Raw genomic sequence first — 11859 nt, forward strand, 5'->3', positions numbered from 1 at the left:
CCACACAAATTGAGCCTTTGTGGCCACTATTTACTTTTCCTCTGCCACCAGTACCAATAGCCTAATTGGTGTCCTAGTGCAATCCAAATGAGGACTGGTAGCCCTCGACCTGTGGGCGGGACGGTGGTTCAATCGGAGACAGTGACCAAAATGACCCCAAAAAACGCTAAGGGGTTTACCCACAGATTTTCTAAAAAATCCTCAAGTCACCGATTTGCCCCAAACTTTCCTCAAGGGTAGACAGTCAATCCCATTGTGCAGCGAGGTAGGTGTGGGCAACCTGGACCCAAGGGCGTCCCAGTGGCGACCGCACAAATTGAGCCTTTGTGGCCACTATTTACTTTTCCTCTGCCACCAGTACCAATAGCCTAATTGGTGTCCTAGTGCAATCCAAATGAGGACTGGTAGCCCTCGACCTGTGGGTGGGACGGTGGTTCAATCGGAGACAGTGACCAAAATGACCCCAAAAAACGCTAAGGGGTTTACCCACGGATTTTCTAAAAAAAATCCTCAAGTCACCGATTTGCCCCATACTTTCCTCAGGGGTAGACAGTCAATCCCATTGTGCAGCGAGGTAGGTGTGGGCAACCTGGACCCAAGGGCGTGCCAGTGGCGACCGCACAAATTGAGCCTTTGTGGCCACTATTTACTTTTCCTCTGCCACCAGTACCAATAGCCTAATTGGTGTCCTAGTGCAATCCAAATGAGGACTGGTAGCCCTCGACCTGTGGGTGGGACGGTGGTTCAATCGGAGACAGTGACCAAAATGACCCCCAAAAAAACGCTAAGGGGTACCCACGGATTTTCTCAAAAATCCTCAAGTCACCGATTTGCCCCAAACTTTCCTCAGGGGTAGACAGTCAGTCCCATTGTGCAGCGAGGTAGGTGTGGGCAACCTGGACCCAAGGGCGTCCCAGTGGCGACCGCACAAATTGAGCCTTTGTGGCCACTATTTACTTTTCCTCTGCCACCAGTACCAATAGCCTAATTGGTGTCCTAGTGCAATCCAAATGAGGACTGGTAGCCCTCGACCTGTGGGCGGGACGGTGGTTCAATCGGAGACAGTGACCAGAAATCCTCAAGTCACCGATTTGCCCCAAACTTTCCTCAGGGGTAGACAGTCAGTCCCATTGTGCAGCGAGGTAGGTGTGGGCAACCTGGACCCAAGGGTGTCCCAGTAGCGACCGTACAAATTGAGCCTTTGTGGCCACTATTTACTTTTACTCTGCCACTAGTACCAATAGCCTAATTGGTGTCCTAGTGCAATCCAAATGAGGACTGGTAGCCCTCGACCTGTGGGTGGGACGGTGGTTCAATCGGAGAGTGACCAAAATGACCCCCAAAAAACGCTAAAGGGTTTACCCACGGATTTTCTCAAAAATCCTCAAGGCACCGATTTGCCTCAAACTTCCTCACGGGTAGACAGTCAATCCCAATGTGCAGCGAGGTAGGTGTGGGCAACCTGGACCCAAGGGCGTCCCAGTGGCGACCGCACAAATTGAGCCTTTGTGGCCACTATTTACTTTTCCTCTGCCACCAGTACCAATAGCCTAATTGGTGTCCTAGTGCAATCCAAATGAGGACTGGTAGCCCTCGACCTGTGGGCGGGACGGTGGTTCAATCGGAGACAGTGACCAAAATGACCCAAAAAAAACCGCATAAATCAAGTCACCGATTTGCCCCAAACTTTCCTCAGGGGTAGACAGTCAAGCCCATTGTGCAGCGAGGTAGGTGTGGGCAACCTGGACCCAAGGGCGTCCCAGTGGCGACCGCAAAAATAGAGCCTTTGTGGCCACTATTTACTTTTCCTCTGCCACCAGTACCAATAGCCTAATTGGTGTCCTAGTGCAATCCAAATGAGGACTGGTAACCCTCGACCTGTGGTTCAATCGGAGACAGTGACCAAAATGACCCAAAAAAACGCTAAGGGTTTACCCACGGATTTGGTCACTGGTTCAATCGGAGACAGTGACCAAAATGACCCCAAAAATCCTCAAGTCACCGATTTGCCCCAATTGGCTACAGAGGCAGTGGCAGAACCATGGGAGGCCACGTTAGGTTTACAATAGGTCACTGGAAGACCCAGTCTCTCCCACAGAAGGCCCTGTTAGTTCCCCCAGGTCCTGTTAGGCTTCTGAGACTTCCTATAAGGAATAGGGGAGTCTGGCGACCAGAGGAAGATGAGCCTTTGTGGCGAGTTTTCACTTTTCTCCCTCTGGTGCCAGTACGAATTGGCTGAGTGGTGTCCCAGTGCAACCCACATGAGGCCTGGTGGTCCTCGACCTGTGAGCGAGATGGTGGTTCAATCGGAGACAGTGACCAAAATGACACAAAAATAAAAAAAAAATAAAAACGCTAAGGAGACCCACGGATTTTGCCAAAAATCGTCAGGTCACCGATTTGCCCCAAACATTCCTCAGAGGGAGAGAGTCAACCACAATGTGCAGCGAGGTAGGTGTGGGCAACCTAAACCCAAGGACGTGGCGGTGACGACCAGAGAAAGATCAGTCACTGTGGCGAGTATTCACTTTCCTGCCTCTGGTGTCAGTACCAATGGCCTGAGTGGTGTCCAGATGGAGTCCACACGAGGCCTGGTGGCCCTCGACCTATTGGCGAGATGGTGGTCCAATCGCAGTGACCAAAATAGTCCCCCCAAAAAACGCCAAAGATCGTCAGATCACCGATTTGCCCCAAACTTTCCTCAGAGGTACAGAGTCAAGCACAGTGTACAGCGAGGTAGGTGTGGGCAACCTGGACCCAAGGGCGTGCCAGTGGCGGCCAGAGAAAATTAGCCTTTGTGGCGCCTATGGCGCCCGTGCCTTCGTCCTGAGTGGTGTCAAGAGGGAGCTCACACGAGACCTGGTGGCCTTTGACCTGTGGCTATGGTGGTTAAATCGGAGACAGTGACAAGGTTTGGGGTTATTTTGGTGACTCTCCGAGCTACCCACCGTGAACGTGGTGGAATACTTCCAAATGGGGAGTATGTAGGTTCGGTCACGGTGGCGTGATATTTTCCTCCAAGCATGGCAACTTAATCCCAGAAATGGATTCATTTTTGTCATACTTATCGTGCTCTTGCCCAAGACTTCACCGTGGCCGAACACACTACAACAACGATGGCATAGGTAAGTAGCGCCATCGCAAATCATCTTCATTTCTTAACAAGATTTAGATAGATAACAAATGATGAATTGTAAACCTTCTTCACACAAAAATAAAGAAGCGGAAGGATTGTGTGAAGCTAGGTAAATGTGAATATAGACTAGGCATATAGATGTAGTAAAATGGTACCTGCCATTGACACTTGTATGTGCCCCAATTATAACAAAAGGAATGCGTCCTGTGCCAACACATTCGCACGCTCGTTCTAACCTCCCTCATTCTAGTAAGTTCAATATGTACACATCTATTATGTAAGTAGTTTTATTTTGCATTTCTCCTTTATTTCATATCCGGTGTAAGAAAGAAAATCGTCCTAATTAAAGGCATAAAAGCACGCTGGCACTTGGATTGATAGAACTGATCAAATCGTGGCCGGGTTTGATACAAGAAATCAAAACCAACACGCCAGATTGTGACACTTGTAATCCCTACCACACTTCTCAGACATTTCATCTCAAACACATTTAAACTCTTCCTCTCTTATGTTCTAGGTTTCTGTCCCATACAGTGCTGTCGGCACAATCACTCCTTTATACACTCTCCTCTTAGCATCCATTCCCAAATGTCTATTTCTCATTACACTTTCTAATCCCCTAAGGCATTTACTGTACTTGCTTCTCTCAACCTACATTCTGCCTCCACCTCTACTCCTCCCTTTCCCGCCACATTCGCACCCAAGAATCTAAACCTATCCACTTCCTCCAGTCTCTCTCCCTTAATACTCACTTCCAATTTGCTGCCATCCTCTCCCCTTGTACATCTCATTATTATTATTTCATCATTATCATTATTATTATTATTATTATTACTATCATTATTATTATTATCATTACTATTATTATTATCATTATCATTCCTTGGGCGGGTTTCGAATTCTGACCGCTGGATTACCGATTGCGAACGTTACCACTGCGCCGTCGAGCAGTGTGTGTGTGATTCACCATGGTCTTGGATCACGTGTTTGACTCGTGATCGAAAGTTATTAACCTCCCAGACTCCCAGATGAGAACTCAGAGCTCGTATGACCAATCTATGAATAATACTGTGATCTTACACGCACACACACACCCAACTCCCCGCCCACGACAGTTGGAGTAACAACCCGCAGCGCAGCGATATTGAAATTATATCAGCCCTGGGCAAGATTTGAACCCGGACCGCCGTAGTGGCAGGCGAGAACTCTAACCACTCCGCCACGAGGTTGTGTGTGTGTGTGTGTGTGTGTGTGTGTGTGTGTGTGTAAGTTCACCTTGGTCTTTGGATCACGTGCTGAACTCGTGATCGACACCTATTTCCCTCCCGGAAGAGAGCTCAGAGCTCGTATGACCGATCTATGGGTAATGCTGTAACCTTACACGCACACACACACCCAACTCCCCGCCCACGAGAGTTGGAGTAACGACTCGAAGCGCAGCGATACTGAAATTTCAGCCCTGGGCAGGATTCGAACCCGGACCTCCGTAGTCACAGTCGGGGACTCTACCAACCGCGCCACCGAGTGTGTGTGTGTGTGTGTGTGTGTGTGTGTGTGTGTGTGTGTGTGTGTGTGTGTGTGTGTGTGTGTGTGTGTGTGTGTGTGTGTGTGTACGTGTGATTCTTTGTGTGTGTATATATGTCGTACATATGCGTGTGCGTGTCTGCATTGTGTCTGTTGCATTCTCCTCCTCATCTGGGTCGTCGCGACCCGAGGTCGAGCCAAGTAGACCTCTCTGCTCGGACCTCGGGACAATCGTGCCCGGCAGAAGCTACTTCGACCGAGAAGACCGGGCACCCCTTCGAGACCTTTTGTAGCGACGACGACGCGGGGACAACGACATCTGGACCCGGCGAACCATGCGCGAGGAAGCGACAGGAAGGGGATAATATGCCATACTGAGTATGTAAGGTAGGCATCCCCCGTCCCTAGCAGAGCGGAATCCTCCGACCCGGCGAAGCCAAGGCAAGGGGACTTCGCCGGGGCGAGGCTGGAGGGGTACTAGGTGCCCCTCCACGCTTGCGTAGTCGAAGAAGGACTAGGAGGAACCGCTCGCCGTCGTAGATGTATGTTATAATTTGCTTTTCTCTTCAAGATCCCAAGGCCGAAGGTATCGATAGGACATCGCGCGAAATACCCATTACCAAGAATGCCATTACCGGAGACACCATTGCCATTACCAAGATGCCATTACCAGAGATACCATTGCCATTACCAAGATGCCATTACCATTACCAGTCCGCGCCATTAGAAAGACAGACGTCGTCTCGGCGCTTTGTTCTTACGCTCAAAGATCCGGGAGGATCTCGAGGTTTTCCCTCAGCTGAATAAAATCGCCTGGCGCCAGCCAGAAAGAAGTGCATCGTGTTCGCCGTCGCCCTCGACGTTTTGCATCAGGAGGAGGAGGAGGTGGAGGAGGAGGAGGAGGAGGAGGAGGAAGAGGAGGAGGAGGAGCTCTTTGGGTCTTCTCGGGAACTACAGTAAAAAAACCTTCGAAACCTTTGACGTCGACGGGGAGTTTCCTCGGCTGAATAGAATCGCCTGGCGACACCAGAATTAGATACAGTAGTGCGCATACACCTTAGGGTTCCATGTTTTACCAGTTTGAGGTCAATTTTTTATCGCAGTCTTCGTTCCTTCGGTCTTTTGCCAAATCGACTTCTTCGCCAGCTCGTGCGGTCACTAGAATGACCCTAGGTCGAAGAGAGAGAGAGAGAGAGAGAGAGAGAGAGAGAGAGAGAGAGAGAGAGAGAGAGAGAGAGAGAGAGAGAGAGAGAGAGAGAGAGAGAGAGAGAGAGAGAGAGAGAGAGAGATGAATAATTTCTTTATTTCATTTTCCATTTGTAGACCTCGTTCCTCCCGATGCCAGACGGACGGTTCTACTCAGCTTCGGAGAGCCCCTCGTCCAGAATTGGATCGAAGATTTCTCTCGATCTGACTCTCGGCTTGAGGATCCAGGAAACGTCCAGGCGATCCTATTCAGCTGAAGGAAACCAAACCTCCACAACACTCACCATCCCACTCCCTGTCTGTGTGTGATTCACCATTTTGGTTCACGTATTGGACTCGTGATCGACAGTTATTAACTTCCCGGCAGAGAGCTCAGAACTCATGTATGACCGATCTATGGATAATGCTGTGACCTTACACGCACACACACACACACAACTCCCCGCCCACGAGAGTTGGAGTAACGACTCGCAGCGCAGCAATACTGAAATTATTTCTGCACTGGGCGGGATTCGAGCCCGGACCACCGTAGTGGCAGCCGGGAACTATACCACTGCGCCACAGAGTCATGTGTATATTTGTTTTTGTGACCGAAAGTATCTAGTCTCTTGTCGAGGAACAATCCCTACCTCACTGTCTACCCCCATTGCTGCGGCCCTCCGAGGACACCTTCAACTCACACCCTTGTGTATGCTTTGTCTCTTTCTCGTGCACAAACTACTACTGTAACTACTGCAAAACAACCCATGCCTTCTCAAAGCGTAAAAACATAAAAATCCTTTGTTGCCAAGCAACCAATCAGCTGATCACAGAAAAAAAAGAACAAAAAAAAAAAGGGAAATTGTCAAAAGCTGATGAATATGCTATCAGCAGAGTTGCAACTATTGAACATTTTAACCCCTCCCCCTTGAGTAGCACAACATTTACTGTCAATTGTTGCAAATGATCAATGGTTATGGCAGCTTAACCGACAGGTCTCTTGTTAGTTTTTGGCACTTTTTTTTTCTTTCTTTCTTATTCTTTTATTTATTTTTTAAGTGTAGCCTTGTCAGTGTTGCGGCCTGTAGTGATGGCGACACCGCTCGTCCTCGGGGTATAGGAAGCTCTGGAGGCTCGAGAGAGAGGCCAAGGCATTTTGCACTAACACCTATACCTGTGTACTCCACTTGTACTCATTGTATCTGTTGACTTACTGTTGCCCTGTTAGCGGAGATCACTGTGAGTACCGTTTGTATATGCGATTATTATCATTATCAATTATTTCCTTTTTATATAATGGAAAGTGTAGATATCACATTGTGAACTAAAAACTATAGAATGGTGTTTTAGAATAATGATAGTATTCCCTGTGTGGTGAAGAAGGCAATGAGGATGATTTATATGATTTATATTCGTATGCCTGTCATGAAAAAAACAAGCTTTTCTACATAGGTTCCTCCTGCTTGAGTCTTTGATTTTGTTCACATCAGGTTCCACACACATTGCATTATTTTTCTTTTCACTAACCACTTTCTAGGAAATGCATAGTGTAGACTGCATTGCATTGTCAGTGTTATGTGCGATAATCACAGCAGACCAGACTGTGTCGCCAACAGCTGAGAGCGTGAGGGAAGAAACCCTACAATGCATGACTTTCGGTTGTACATGTTAGACATCAAATTATTATTGTTTCATCTTTGTTGAACAGAATATATAGTCAAATTGGTTTTTTATTTCATCCCCTTCAAAGAATGCATACTCCTGTACATAGACACCTGGGTATTAAACATATTGGAAACTGGACCCCTCATTATTAACCTAAGCATCACCAGACACTTCCTTCATCAGGTTTCCTTTGAAGAATCCTACTAGGTCCCTAATGGGCCCCAATACCTTTATGTTCACTGAAGCTTCTACCAGGTCCCAAAGATGTCCTTAAAGATTCTGCTAACTGGAGACCCATGTAAGCTACAAAGGCAGTGGTAGAACCATAGGAGGCCATGTTTGGTTTTCAATAGATCACTGGAAGACCCTGTCCCTCTCACCGAAGGCCCTGTTAGGTTCCTGAGACTCCCATTGAGGACCCGGGGAGTCTGGCTTTGTAGCGAGTTCTCACTTTTCTCCCTCTAACGCCAGAACCAATGGCCTGAGTGGTGTCCAAGTGCAACCAACACAAAGCCTAGAGACCCTCGACCTGTGGGCGACCGCAGAAAGATGAGCCTTTGTGGCCACTATTTACTTTGCCTCGGACACCAGTACCAATAGCCATGAATCGTCAGGTCACCGATTTGCCCCAAACTTTCCTCAGGGGTAGACAGGTTTTCCCATTGTGCAGCGAGGCAGGTGTGGGCAACCTGGACTCAAGGGCGTCCCAGTGGGACTGCACAAATTGAGCCTTTGTGGCCACTATTTACTTTTCCTCTGCCACCAGTACCAGTAGCCTAATTGGTGTCCTAGTGCAATCCAAATGAGGACTGGTAGCCCTCGACCTGTGGGCGGGACGGTGGTTCAATCGGAGACAGTGACCAAAATGACCCCAAAAAACGCTAAGGGGTTTACCCACAGATTTTCTCAAAAATCCTCAAGTCACCGATTTGCCCCAAACTTTCCTCAGGGGCAAATCGTGCAGCGAGGTAGGTGTGGGCGACCTGAACCCAAGGGCGTCCCAGTGGCGACCGCACAAATTGAGCCTTTGTGGCCACTATTTACTTTTCCTCTGCCACCAGTACCAGTAGCCTAATTGGTGTCCTAGTGCAATCCAAATGAGGACTGGTAGCCCTCGACCTGTGGGTGGGACGGTGGTTCAATCGGAGACAGTGACCAAAATGACTCCAAAAAACGCTAAGGGGTTTACCCACGGATTTTCTCAGAAATCCTCAAGTCACCGATTTGCCCCAAACTTTCCTCAGGGGTAGACAGTCAATCCCATTGTGCAGCGAGGTAGGTGTGGGCAACCTGGACCTAAGGGCGTCCCAGTGGCGACCGCACAAATTGAGCCTTTGTGGCCACTATTTACTTTTCCTCTGCCACCAGTACCAATAGCCTAATTGCTGTCCTAGTGCAATCCAAATGAGGACTGGTAGCCCTCCACCTGTGGGCGGGACGGTGGTTCAATCGGAGACAGTGACCAAAATGACCCCAAAAAACGCTAAGGGGTTTACCCACGGATTTTCTCAGAAATCCTCAAGTCACCGATTTGCCCCCAACTCTCCTCAGGGGTAGACAGTCAATCCCATTGTGCAGCGAGGTAGGTGTGGGCAACCTGGACCCAAGGGCGTCCCAGTGGCGACCGCACAAATTGAGCCTTTGTGCCCACTATTTACTTTTCCTTTGCCACCAGTATCAATAGCCTAATTGGTGTCCTAGTGCAATCCAAATGAGGACTGGTAGCCCTCGACCTGTGGGCGGGACGGTGGTTCAATCGGAGACAGTCACCAAAATGACCCCAAAAAACGCTAAGGGGTTTACCCACGGATTTTCTCAGAAATCCTCAAGTCACCGATTTGCCCCCAACTCTCCTCAGGGGTAGACAGTCAATCCCATTGTGCAGCGAGGTAGGTGTGGGCAACCTGGACCCAAGGGCGTCCCAGTGGCGACCGCACAAATTGAGCCTTTGTGGCCACTATTTACTTTTCCTCTGTCACCAGTACCAATAGCCTAATTGGTGTCCTAGTGCAATCCAAATGAGGACTGGTAGCCCTCGACCTGTGGGCGGGACGGTGGTTCAATCGGAGACAGTGACCAAAATGACCCCAAAAAACGCTAAGGGGTTTACCCACGGATTTTCTCAGAAATCCTCAAGTCACCGATTTGCCCCAAACTTTCCTCAGGGGTAGACAGTCAATCCCATTGTGCAGCGAGGTAGGTGTGGGCAACCTGGACCCAAGGGCGTCCCAGTGGCGTCCGCACAAATTGAGCCTTTGTGGCCACTATTTTCTTTTCCTCTGCCACCAGTACCAATAGCCTAATTGGTGTCCTAGTGCAATCCAAATGAGGACTGGTAGCCCTCGACCTGTGGGCGGGACGGTGGTTCAATCGGAGACAGTGACCAAAATACATACATACATATACCATGGCTTTTTCCCCCTTCCAAGGGAGTTAGCCAAAAAAGGGAAAGGCATAAAAACACTCCCACCCATTTCATCCCCAAATACACTCCACACCCCTCCCACCCTCCCTCTCATCTGAGCACCTCCTGGATGACGGGTCATCCCTGCACCCTGCCCACCGCCCTGGGTTAGAAGCAGTGTCGCAAGACACAGCACATCCACAGCAAGGCCGCTTCATTTAATCGGCGACCCCCCCTCTCCGTCCCCCCTTGCATATAAGGAGAGGACGGGGAGAAATCCCTTCCGGCTGCGTCAAAATATACTCACACATACTACCCCACCCCCCCACCCCCCCGCCCATTCCTCCTCATGCAATCATAACATCATCCATATACAACCATTCTCCACTCACCTCTGTCTTCCGTCCTCTCCCTTCCTTCCTCAACAGACATTCCCCTCTTCCCCAAAGCCCCCTTCACCCCATCCATCCACCTCATCCTAGGACGTCCCCTCATGTTCACTCCCTCCGCATCTGCCTTCCATACCTCTTTTACTAGTCTTTCTTCACTCATTCTTTCCATGTGTCCAAACCATCCTAATATTCTTTCATGAACCCTATCTCCCAAATCCTTTTTCACCCCTGTTCTCCTCCTCACCTCCTCATTTCTCACTCTATCCAGCCTAGTAACCCCCACCATACTTCTCAGACACCTCATCTCAAACACATTCAGACTCCTTCTCTCTTCTTCTCTTATGTTCCACGTTTCTGCCCCATACAGTGCTGTTGGCACAATCACTCCTTCATACAGTCTCCTCTTCGCATCCATTCCCAAATGTCTATTCCTCATTACACTCTTTAATCCACCAAGGCATTTACTCGCTTCTCTCAATCTACATTCTACCTCCACCTTCACTCCACCTTTTCCTGCTACACTTGCAACCAAGTATCTAAAACTATCCACTTCCTCCAGTCGCTCTCCCTTAATGTTCACTTCCAGTCTACTGCCACTTTCACCCCTTGTACATCTCATCACCTTACTTTTACCCACATTTATCTTTAGCTTTCTTCTATCACATACTCTCCCAAACTCTGCCACCAGCTTCCTCAATCCCTCCTCTGACCCTGCCACAAGCGCAGTGTCGTCCGCAAACAACAGCTGGCTCACCTCCCACTTTTCTCCATTTTCTTTAACCATCTCCAATCCCTGACCCACTACCCTAGCATTCACCTCTCGCACCACCCCATCCATGTATCAGTTGAACAGCCAGGGCGACATAACGCATCCTTGACGAAGTCCCACCTTTACTTCAAACCACTCACTCTCTCCATTTCTTATCCTGACACAAGCTCTACTACTCTCATAAAAACTCTTGACAGCTCCCAAAAGCTTTCCTCCTATCCCATAAATCTGTATAACCTCCCACAGTGCCTTTCTGTCTACATTCACACTTGTCCCCTTTTCCCTTGTAAAGAGGAACTATACAGGCACTTCTCCAGTCCTCCGGTACTCTACCCTCTCTCCAGCAAACATTAAATAACCTCACCAACCAGTCCACCATCACTGAACCTCCCTTTTTCAGACATTCTGCATGGCATCCATCCAGACCAGGTGCCTTACCTGCTTTCATCATCTTTACAACTGCCTTCACCTCATCCTTCCTTATTTCTCCTCCATTCTCCTCACTCATCACTCTCATTTTCTTCGCATTTCCCACTGCAGCTATCTTTCCTTCCCTATCCTCCTTCACATTAAGCAACTCCCAAAAATATTCTGCCCATCTTCCCCTTACTGCCATCTCTTCCATTATCATCTCTGACCAGAATGACCCCAAAAAACGCTAAGGGGTTTACCCATGGATTTTCTCAGAAATCCTCAAGTCACCGATTTGCCCCAAACTTTCCTCAGGGGTAGACAGTCAAGGCCATTGTGCAGCGAGGTAGGTGTGGGCAACCTGGACCCAAGG

The sequence above is a fragment of the Oratosquilla oratoria genome, chromosome 9 (assembly GCF_046742065.1).
Source record: "Oratosquilla oratoria isolate Oo_2021 chromosome 9, ASM4674206v1, whole genome shotgun sequence".
Lineage (NCBI taxonomy): Eukaryota > Metazoa > Arthropoda > Malacostraca > Stomatopoda > Squillidae > Oratosquilla > Oratosquilla oratoria.